Source organism: Crocuta crocuta, unplaced genomic scaffold, assembly GCF_008692635.1.
Source record: "Crocuta crocuta isolate KB4526 unplaced genomic scaffold, BGI_CrCroc_1.0 scaffold131, whole genome shotgun sequence".
NCBI lineage: Eukaryota > Metazoa > Chordata > Mammalia > Carnivora > Hyaenidae > Crocuta > Crocuta crocuta.
Window position 1 is genome coordinate 19,941,887 of NW_027528977.1, and position 11,679 is coordinate 19,953,565.

The 11,679-nt window shown below is 34.7% G+C and overlaps 1 protein-coding gene across 1 annotated transcript in view; it reads right to left on the bottom strand.

The window, feature by feature from the left end:
* The window catches only part of TENM2 (teneurin transmembrane protein 2), a 3,267,991-nt gene that overhangs the window by 2,890,852 nt on the left and 365,460 nt on the right, over nucleotides 1-11,679 (bottom strand). Inside the window, exon 3 of the mRNA XM_077757352.1 lies at nucleotides 5,034-5,077. The gene's annotated coding sequence lies outside the window, so the exon portion shown is untranslated. The remainder of the gene's footprint in view (nucleotides 1-5,033; nucleotides 5,078-11,679) is intronic.

Below are 11,679 nucleotides of genomic sequence, written 5' to 3' on the forward strand. Positions count from 1 at the left end.
GTGAATGATGTGGTTGTAGTGTTTGGAATTTTCCAGTAATCTTTTCAAATGGAATAATTTTCAATTTTAAGGGTAAATGATTGGTTCTAAGCTCAAATATATTTTAAATTATAACATGTTTTTAAAGCCAAAAGCATGCTAGTCATTTTTTGGATAAAATGACTGATTTTATTTGCAAGCAAAAATTTCTCAAATCTATTAGCCATAGGTAATATCTGGAAGAATTGCCCAGATAAAATAAATGTGTGTCAAATAACGTAACCTGATTTACATGTCAGGTTAGCAAATATTGAAGAGAAAGAAAGCCAACGGGGATTTGTTGGCCTATATGCTTCAAAACTTTCATCTCTCATGCTCTATTATATTTAAGAAACTATAATGACTGTAAATGTTTTGGGGTTAAATAAGTTTTTAAATGTGTTTATATTTTTGAGAGAAAGAGACACAGAGCAAGTGGGGGAGGGGCGCGCGCGCGCGCACACACACACACACACACACACACACACACACACACACACACACACACAGAACAGAATCCAAAGCAGGCTCCAGGCTCTGGCTCTGAGCTGTCAGCACGGAGCCCAATGTGGGGCTCAAACTCATGAACCATGAGATCATGTCCTGAGCTGAAGTCAGATGCTCAACCAACTGAGCCACCCAGGCATTCCAAAAATAAATTTGTTTTTAGTGACCTTGACAAATTGATCATGAAGTATGGTTTCTAAGATTTAGGGTGAGAACTTTTAAAAAAATGATAAGTTGTTCTTACTGTCGCTCCTCAATTTTAGGTTCATATTCTAAAAACAAAAACAAAAAAATAAACAACAGCTACAAAAAAACATGAAAGGGAGAAATAAGGCTTATCCTTATAGTAAAGGAGAATTTGAATATTGAGCTACATATTTAAAACCCTCAACTAAGGTAATAAATGCATTTCTGTTGTTTGGGAGGACCCAAAATTGTCAGAAAATATTTGTGCCAATTTTTTAAAATTTTGCAATGCAAAGTTTTGTTAGCAATTCTTAGAAAGGGACATTGTAAATATCCTTTATTCTAGCTACCATTAATTTTTAACAGACTCTTTTAAAAAAAAAAACGTTTATTTATTTTTGAGAGACAGAGAGAGACAGACCATGAGCACGGGAGAGGCAGAGAGAGAGGGAGACACAGAATCCACAGAATCGGAAGCAGGCTCCAGCATAGAGCCCTCGGTACAGAGCCCAAGGGGGTCCAACCCACGAACCTGAGCCCAATTTGGACACTTAACAACCTGAGCCACTCAGGCACCCTTCATTTGTTTCTCTTTCTGAAGAAAACAAACATGTATTAATATTTTCAAAAATAAGTCTCCAAATAACTCTTTGTTAGATGGACACATTTTTTTAAGTGTTTATTTATTATGGAGAGAGAGACAGAGTGCAAGCGGGACAGAGGCAGAGAGAAGGAGACAGAATCTGAAGCAGCCTCCAGGCTCTGAGCTGTCAGTACAGAGGCTGACGTGGGACTCAAACCCACGAACCGCGAGATCATGACCTGAGCAGAAGTCAGACATTTAACCGACTGAGCCACCCAGGTGCCCCTGGACATATATACTTTTTTTAAATGTTACATGTTTCCATTTATTTCTGTATTGCTATTGAAAAATGAAAGAAAAAGTAAAAAAGAATTCAGAAAGTGATTATTGACTAATAAATTAAATGTTGATATATGGACAATTATCCAAATGGAGAAAAAAATAAAGCAATGTTTATTGGGAGGAGTCCCTAACACATTCCCCCCTTTGATGCTTGGACCCCTCTATTTTGGGTCAAAGAGCATCATCCTGTTTTAAAGGTTTATATTTCCATAACATCATTACATGAGCAGCCGTTTTTCTCTCAACCATAGTCTCAATGAAACTGGAGACCAATCATATAATCAAGGGAGCCAAGCAAGGTAAGACCAAACACTTTTGGCAATGTTTGTTTATTTGATTTTTTTTTTCTGAAATACAGAAGCTCATTTGGTGATTTGTGATCCTTGTCAAGCACTTAAAGCTGAATGGTTGGATTTCAAATTATGTTTTCCAACCTTAAAGTAATGTTCAAAGTGTTAATTTACCAGGTTTTGGGGTTTTTTAAAGCTTATTCAAGACATAATTTGTTAATCAAATATATGTAAAGATTAATGACAGCTTGGGTTGCAAAATTAAAGAAAAAAAGAGAAACAAATGATACATAAAGCACATAAGAAAATAAGAATAAAAGAAGAAAGACAAGTCCAGCAATAAAGTGAGATGTACTTGAAGTGTTCACTCCACTGGAGAAAACTGCTCATAAAATAACTCATGAATCATGCTGAGTATTAGTTACAATTGTGTCTTAATGGATACATCTCTGAAAATGTTTTATTTTCATTTAAACTGGTTAAACAGGATGCTTTATTTGCAAAGGTGCACAATCACAACTTGGAGTAAAGTTCAAGAAAGATGATTCAAAATTTCTAATAATCCCAAATTATATTGGTGCTGCATATATGTAATCTAAACATGTAATTTTGGAATTTTGACTATAAGCATATTTTTGAAAATAAAGTGTCATTGGTAAAATAAATTCTCTTGTAAGTATAAACTCTTTTATAAGTTTCTTTCTCAAATTTGCTCTTCTGACTTTAATAAGCAACCTTCAATTCAAAATATTGGAGCATTAAAAAAATCCATATAACACTGTTAGATGTTTTTGAGTATAATGAAAGCAAATTGGAATTAAAGTTTAGGGATGTATAAAATAATTTGATATTTACTTGAATTTTCCAAGTATTATAAATGCATATTCCTTAAAATTCTGACTTCAAGGGTTGCCTGTGTGGTTCAGTCAATCAAATGTCCAACTGCTTATTTCGGCTCAGGTCACGATCTCATGGTTTGTGAGATAAAGTGCCATGTTGGGCTCCATGCTCAGAGCATGGAGCCTGCTTGGAATTCTCTTTCTCCCTCTCTCTTCCCTCCCCGGCTCACACATTCTTTCTTTCTGTCTCAAAATAAACAAATGAACAAAACAAATCTGATTTCTAGTATTTCACAATAATTTAATAAAACTAACAGCAAAATGACGGTGTGGAAAGACGTTCTTTGGAATGATGTCAGTATGAATTTAATTAATTTCAACTCTTTGATGAAAATATACCTCATTTAGATATACATTTTATCGAATTGGGTATTTGGACAAACAAAAATATAACTACAATATCCTCTACTCAGCATAACTAGAATTTGTTGCATAAAAACAGCCCAGAGAATGTGATTAGGACAGTAAAACGAATGATAGGCAAGGAAGACCGACCATTACTGCTATCAGTTCATCTTCTAAGGATGACTTGACACATTTCTCAGTCTGTGTCCGTATCGAGTAGATTAGGAGGCTATAAGACACTATGCACTTTATACAATGTGCAGCTGACTGGCTTAGAAACAAAGTAAACACAAATAAAAGTAGAATGTTTGTCTTTAAAAGGCAGTTCTTACACTTCCCTTTGGCAATTTTTAGGTATTTACTTTAAATTTAATAGTTAAGTGTATAAAGACATAATTTGTGTATAGTGGGTGACTCATGAGAGCTTTCACTGCAGTAGAACATCCTTGGAGAATTTACAGAATCTTCTTCAGTCAATTGCAATTCTGATGTTCCACACGGTTACAACATTTTTATTTCATTAACACCTAATTTACAAGCACAAACCATTCTAAATGTATCAGAACAGATGTAGGAAATAATTATAATTTAGATTGAAATCTTCATCTCCTAGTCACATATTTTTAATCCATCTATCTTAAGAAAAAACTTATCCAAGAGGATTATAAAGAAATAAAAAAGTTTGTCAATTTAAATAAAGAGTTGCTACAAATTTTGTAATCCATTTCTACCATTTACCTATCATTGTACAGATGTGTAATACCTGCCATACTGAGCTGTATGGTTTATAAGAGATATTGAGAGGACATTCTGCACCTATTTAAATAAGCTGTTTCATGCAGCTTCCCATCATAGCCCTTGGATATTTAAGTTTAATGCTCTGAGAGCTCTTCAAATTTTATTTTCAATTTTCTAAAGGGCGATTATTTTACTTGATTGACTTAGCATTTAATTAGCTACATATAAAAACAAATACAGAAAGGAAATACTTTCACCATTATGCAAATACTAAAGAAACTTAGTGTGTAGTATCATCTACCAGGACTATCTTAATCAGTTTAAAAAATCTAGTCAACATAGGAGAAATACTAACAGCCCCACACCCTATATAGCTTAATTACTTGAATAAACAGAATAACCAATTGCTCCGGACTTCAACAGAAACAACCCACATGATTTGGATGTGCTCATTCAAGATCAACTTTCAGTTGTGTGTAGTCAGCATGCCCCATTATTTCTTCCCATTAGCCCTTACGTATCCAGATCTGAATTAGAGAGGGACAGCTCTGGAATAAAACATACAAACGTCTACCTGAAACTATCTTCCTCTCCAATTTCCATTCATCTATCCATGTTTTGAATTATGACTGCGTATATTTACTCCACTTCCTACATACACTCCTCACTTATTACATGTCCCAAGATGAGTAATAGGCTTTCAAAACTGTCTTTGAATGCTATTCTTCCTATTACTGTCTTCATGGGCTTTATAATAGAATATCTTTATGAACTATCTAATATTGAGCAAGTATATCATATAATTTGCACTATTTTTCTATTAAAAATCAATGCTTGATTTTTTTGCATTAGCATTACTTTAAGCATCTAAATATGGAATAATGAAAAAATGAACTTTCACCTATTCAAAAATCTCAGTAACTTATGATTTAAGATGATACCAAAGAAAGTTTTGGAGAGGGTATACATCTAATTGTCTTTGAAAAGCTTATCTCAAAATAAGTGTTTTTTTCCACTATAATTTACATTTTGATAAGGTCAACTTTCTCAGAAGCCCTTCATTTTGCTTTGTATAGGTAACATTGAACAAATGAATGAACGTACAAAGAATGAATGTATCCCTACCTTAAGGAAAATCACTGCGGATCTTACTGCCAGACTTCATATACCTGCAAGATAAGAAGAAAGACATTCAAGAGCTCTTTACATTATGTAAACAAAACAAAGCAAAACAAAAAACACAAAAAAACAGTACTCGTCAAGTAAGCAAAAATTGAGACAGAGCACTTTCTTCTCAGCAGATATCTATTTCTAATAGAAAAAAACAAAACAGAAAAGATATCATCACAGTTGTTCCATCCAACTTACAATAAAATAAGCAGAAAAATAATAAGTTAATGAAAAATAATTAGGGTAGTCATGAGATAGTTTATGCAGCATAAACTAACCTAAGATGATTTTCAAGTATGTGGTATAGGATAAACCATAGCATAATTTTTCTTACCATTAAGATTAACCTGATTTTCTGTATACCCATCCATAAGTTTGGATTCACCATTGCTTCTTTATTTTAAAACACAATTTTTAAACATAATTTACAATGTTGATGTTGGAATATTTAAGATATTCTATAGCATTCAGTCACTAACAGTCAACTGATTTCATATAACAGTAAAATATAATGATTGCATAGAACTTTGTGCCTCATAGGGCATTTTCATACATTTTATGATTTTTATTAAAAAAACACAGTGAGAGGCCAAGACACCTAGGAAAAGTCTGAAAAAAAATGATAGTGATCCCTGAGAAGAGACAAATGTGATAATCCCTAAGAATGCCTCAAGTGGAGAAAGTTACTAGTCTGTGGTCCAGAAAAAGGAAACCCAGTGAAATGGTGGTCAAGTCTCCCTGAGTTGAAGAAACAGAAGGGCAAGTGTAGGGAAGCCAAGGTGGCTACAGTTTGCAGGGCAGAGTATAGAGAACAGAGAAACACAGAGACAGAACTCTTAAAGATTTTCTGAGGGTCCCCTACGAGTAATCAGGTGATCAGTGTATGCCTGTAAAGATATTACCCACAGGCAGAAAAAAATACCTAAAAGTTAAGAGAACAATGTCTAATGTTCATTTGGATTAAGAATAGTAGCTGTTCCCATCAGCTATGGTGGAAAACCTCACAATGTGAGGAACACAGATTAGAATACCATGAAGGGGCTTGCCTCAGTAGGCAAGAAAATTAATCCTAAAAGAAATGTAGTTCTTATCCCATATAACAAAGCTGAAAAATAAGACCCCAAAAGATCAAGTTGTTTCCAACTAACTTAACCACGTCCTGAACAAAGCTCAAGGATATTTACAGGAATTTATATAGGATATAAAATTATACAGCAACCAATAAGTTTGACAATCTCTTGACCAAATATGAAAGATCAAAGGGGTTCACAAGTACCTCCACCTAATTATTAAAAAAAGAAGAAAGTGATTCTCACTCCTGGTGTGCAAATTCACCACATTTAATTGCTTTGTGAAATAAACACACTAAGAAACTATTTTGAGAAAAATATTTCCTAGTGGCATTAGAAAAAGAAGAGAGGAATAGATGGCCAAACAGAAAAGCACTCAAGGACTTAAATTTAATTTTTTTGTTATTTTATTTTTGAGTCAGAGTCAGAGTAGGAGTGGGGGAGGGGACAGAGAGACAGGGAGGCAGACTGAATCTGAAGCAGGCTCCAGTCTCTGAGCTGTCAGGAAAGAGTCCGATGTGGGGCTCAAACTCATGAACCGTGACAGTGTGACCTGAGCCAAGGTCAGATGCTTAACTGACTGAGCCACCCAGGCGCCCCTCAAGACTTAAAATTTAAAAAGAATGATACCAGGCATCATAAAGTTAACATTTACATAATTCCTAGACAACTTCCTTATCTATGGTCCCAGGAATCAAGTGACTAACACAAGTAATTTTTAGTTACTTGTTGTTTCTGTAATTAATACAACAGATTAACAATCGTTAATGTCCTCTTCTATGTAGTTCAAGCATCCTACTGTTTACACTACATCAAATAAATGCATCCCTATTGCACAATTTATAGTATAACATACTTGCATAAAATAAGTCCATGAGTCAAAAAAGTAAATACAAAGAATATTAGAAAATATTTTAAATTGAAGGAAAAATAAAACCACACTATATCAAAAGTTATCGGATGCAGCTAAAGCATTCCTTAAAGGAATTGTCACAACATTAAATGATAATATCAGAAAACAACAGAAGTTTCAAATTAATTATCTGTGCATCCACCTTATGAAATTAGGAAAAAAATAGAAAACTAATATCAAAAAAGGAAACAATAAAGATAAGTGCAGAAGTCAGTAAAACCAGAAAAGCTTGTGCAGAAAAGTCAATGTAAACAGAAGCTGTGTCTTTCTTTTCTTTTCTTTTCTTTTTAAATAAATAGTTTATTGTCACGTTGGTTTCCAACAACACCCAGTGCTCATCCCAACAAGTGCCCTTCTCCATGCCCATCATCCCCCCTCCCAACCCCTCCTTTTCTCTCTTTTCTTTATTATTTGAGAGCAATTTTAACAAAATTGGAAGGTACAGAGATTTCCTTTTTTTTTTAATGTTTTATTTATTATTTTTGAGAGAGAGAGAGATAGAGACAGCGTGAGCAGGGGAGGATCAGAGAGAGAGGGAGACACAGAATCAGAAGCAGGCTCTAGGCTCTGAGCTAGTTGTCATCACAGAGCCCAATGCAGGGCTCCAACCATAAGATTGTGACCTGAGCGAAAGTCAGACACTTAACCTACTGAGCCACCCAGGCACCTCCAGAGATTTCCAATATAATCTCTGCGTGAAAACATGCATAGCCTCCCCATAATTAACATCACTCATTAGAATGGTACATATTTTTTCCAAGTATGAACTACACTTACATATCATAATCACCCATACTTTACTTTAGGGTTCACTCTTGGTGTTGTCCCATGAATTTGGACAAAATTTATAATGACATATATTCATTTTTTTAATTTTTAAAAAATTTAAAAATGTTTTAATTATTTCTGAGAGAAAGAGAGAGAGTGTGTGTGTGAGCAGGGGAGAGTCAGAGAGAGAGGGAAACAGAATCCAAAGACAAGCTCCAGGCTCTGAGCTGTCAGTACAGAGCCCAACGTGGGGCTGGAACCCATGAACCATGAGATCATGACCTGAGTTGAAGTCAGATGCTTAACCAACTGAGCCACTCAGACACCCCAACATATATTCATTCTTGTAACAGCATACAGAGTATTTTTACTGCCCTAAAAATCTTCTATGAACCATAAATTCATCCCTCCTTCTGCCCGACCTCAACAACCTCTGATGTTTTCATTGTTTCCAGATTTACTTTTCCAGAATGTCATATGATTGGAATCATACATTACATATAGCCTTTTCAGATTGTCTTCTTTCACTGAGTGATACACAATGAAGGTTCCTCATGTTTTTTCATGGCATGATAGCTCATTGCTTTTTAACCTTAAGTAATATTCCATTGTCTAGATATACCACAGTTTATTTATCCATTCACCTACCAAAGGACATGTTGATTGCTTCCAAGTTTTGGAGATTATAAATAAAGCTGCTATAAACATCTATATGTAGGTTTTTGTGTAAACCTTAGTTTTCAACTCCTTTGGGTAAATACTTGACTGCAATTGCTGGATTATATGGTAAGAGTATGTTTAGTTTTGTTAAGAAACTGCCAAACTCTCTTCCAAAGTGACTACCATTTTGCAATACCACTAGTAATGTATGAGAGGTCCCTATTGCTCTACATCCTCCCCAGAATTTGCTATTGTCAGTGGCCTGGATTTTGGTCATTAAAGTAAGTATGCAGTGATTTCACAGTGTTGTTTTAATTTGTACTTCCATGATGACATACAATATGAGATATATGTTTATAAGTTTATTTTCAATCTGAATATCTTCTTTGTTGAAGTGTTTTATGCACTTTGGCCCATTTTTTGATCAGATTGTTAGTTCTCATGTTGATGAATTTTAAGAATTTTTGTATATTTTGGAAAACACTTTTTAACAGATGTGTCTTTTGGAAACATTTTCTCCCAGTCTTGTCTTCTGATTCTCTTGATACCGTTTATCACTGAGAAGTTTTTAATGTTAACAAAGTCCAACTTATCAACGTATCTTTCATGGATCGTGCTTTTGGTGTTGCATCTAAAAAGGCATCACAATACACAAAACCCTTTAGATTTTCTCCTATGTTATCTTTTAGGAGTTTTACAGTGTAGTGTTTTATATTTAGGCCTATGATCCATTTTAAGTTAACTTTTGTAAAGACTGTAAAATCTGTGTGTAGATTCTTTTTTATTTCTACTTTTTGCATGTGGATATCTAGGTGTTCCAGCACCATTTGTTGACAAAACTATCTTTGCTCCATTGTGTTTCCTTTGCTCCTTTGTCAAAGATCAGTTGATTACATTTATGGGGGTCTATTTCTATGTTCTCTATTCCCATCCAATGAACAATTTGTCTATTCTCTTGCCAATATCATACTGTCTTGATTCCTGCAGCTTTATAGTAAGTCTTAAGATTGGGTAATATCAGTCCTCCAACTTTGTTATTCTCCTTCAATATTTTCTTGGCTATTATAGCCTTTTCCCCTTTCCACATTAACTTTAAAATCAATACCCATAAAATAACTTGCTGGGAATTAAACTGGGATTGCATTGAGTCTATAGGTGAATTTTTGTGATTTTAAAAAGTATTTATTTAAAAAGTTCAATTAAATTGATATACCTCTAATTACACTCACCAAAAATATACTCCCACATAAGTGATTAATTGATTTATCAACAAAGATTCCAAGTCAAAGCAATGGAGAAAAGAGCCTTTTAAAAAATTGGAAATATGAAAAAAATACATCAATTCTTACCTCATGTTAAATGCAAAAATTACCTCAAAATGAACACAGACCTTAGGGGTGCCTGGGTGTCTCAGTAGGCTAAGTGTCTGACTTCAGCTCAGGTCATGATCTCAAGGTTCATAGATTCAGGCCCTACATCGGTCTCTGTGCTTATAGCTAGCTCAGAGCCTGGAGCTTGCTTCTGATTCTGTGTCTCTCTTTCTCTGACCCTCCCCTGCTCACGCAGTCTCTCTCTCTCCCTCTCAGAAATAAATAAAAGCATTAAAAAAATGAACACAGACTTTAGTATAAAATTCAAAATTGTAAAATTTCTAGAGGACAATATATAAGATAATTCCTGTGACCATGAGTTAGGTAAAGATTGTTTTGACATTACTCTAAAAGTACTGTCCATAAATGAAAAGTTATCATTTGGACTTGATCAAAATTACGAACTTCTGCTCTTTGAAAGAGACTCTATAGAGAATAAAAAAACAAATGTAGTCTAGGAAACAATATTTGCAAGCACATTTCTGAGAAAAGACTTGTCTCTAAAATATATCAAGAAATGCCCAAACTCAACAATAAAAAAGGAACTAAATTTAAAAAATTAACAAAAAATTTGAACAGACACTTCACTAAAGAATATATTTGGATGGCAAATAAAGTGATGTTCAACATTATGATTCCTAAGGGAAATATCAATTAAAAACTACATATTGGAAATGGCTAAAACTAAGACAAAAATGAAACACATACACATATGCACTAACTTTACCACATTGAGGATATGGAGGAACCAGAATTCTAATATACTGTTTGTGAAAATACAAAACATTACAAGTACTTTGGTAAAGTTTGGTGTTTTCTTATAAAATGTGTTCTATAGGGGGACCTGGGTGGCTCAGTCAGTTAAACAGCCGACTTTGGCTCTGGTCATGACCTTATGGTTCATAACCTTGAGAGTTGTGTCCAGCTGTCTGTTGTCAGCAAAGAGCCCACCTCAGATCCTCTATCCCTCAATCTCTGCCCCTCTCCCGCTTGCACCTGCACATACACTCTCTCCACTCTCTCTCTCTCTCAAAAAAAACCCCACAAAACATTTAATAAACAAATAAATAAACTGTGCTCTTTGTGTACCATTTATTCCTCAGTTTCACCACTAGGAATTTACCCAAAATTATGTTTATAGCCATTATCCTCATAAACAACACAAATGTTTTTCAATATGTGAATGGATCTATATGTATAATAATACTAGTCAGCAATAATAAGGAATGCATCACTGATACATGAAATAACACAAATTAATCTCAAATAGATTATGCCAACTGAAAGCAGTGAGTCTCAAAGGCTATACACTATATGATTCTATATACATGGCATTCTGGGGGGAAAAAAGGCAAAGTTATAGGCTCTAGGGACTGGGATGGAGAACCTGTTTCATTACAAAGAGGCACAAGAGAAGTTTTGAACTGATGGAATTGTTCCATATTATTTTGGTGGTGATTACACAGCTGTATGCCTTTGTTAACATCATAAAACTATATTCTAAATGTGGTGGAGTTTTTTTTTTGTTGTTTGTTTGTTTGTTTTTAAGTAGGGAGCCTGAACTCATGACCCTGAGATCAAGACCTGAGCTGAGATCAAGAGTCGGACTTTTTGAGTTGGACTCAAGGGGCGCCTGAGTGGCTCAGTCGGTTAAGCATCCAGCTTTGCTCAAGTCATGATCTCATAGTTCATGGATTTGAGCCACGCACCAGTCTCTGTGTTGACAGCTCAGAGCCTGGCGCCTGCTTCAGATTCTGTGTCTCCCTCTCTCTCTGCTCCTCTATCACTTGCACTCGGTCTCTTTCTGTCTCTCAAAAAAA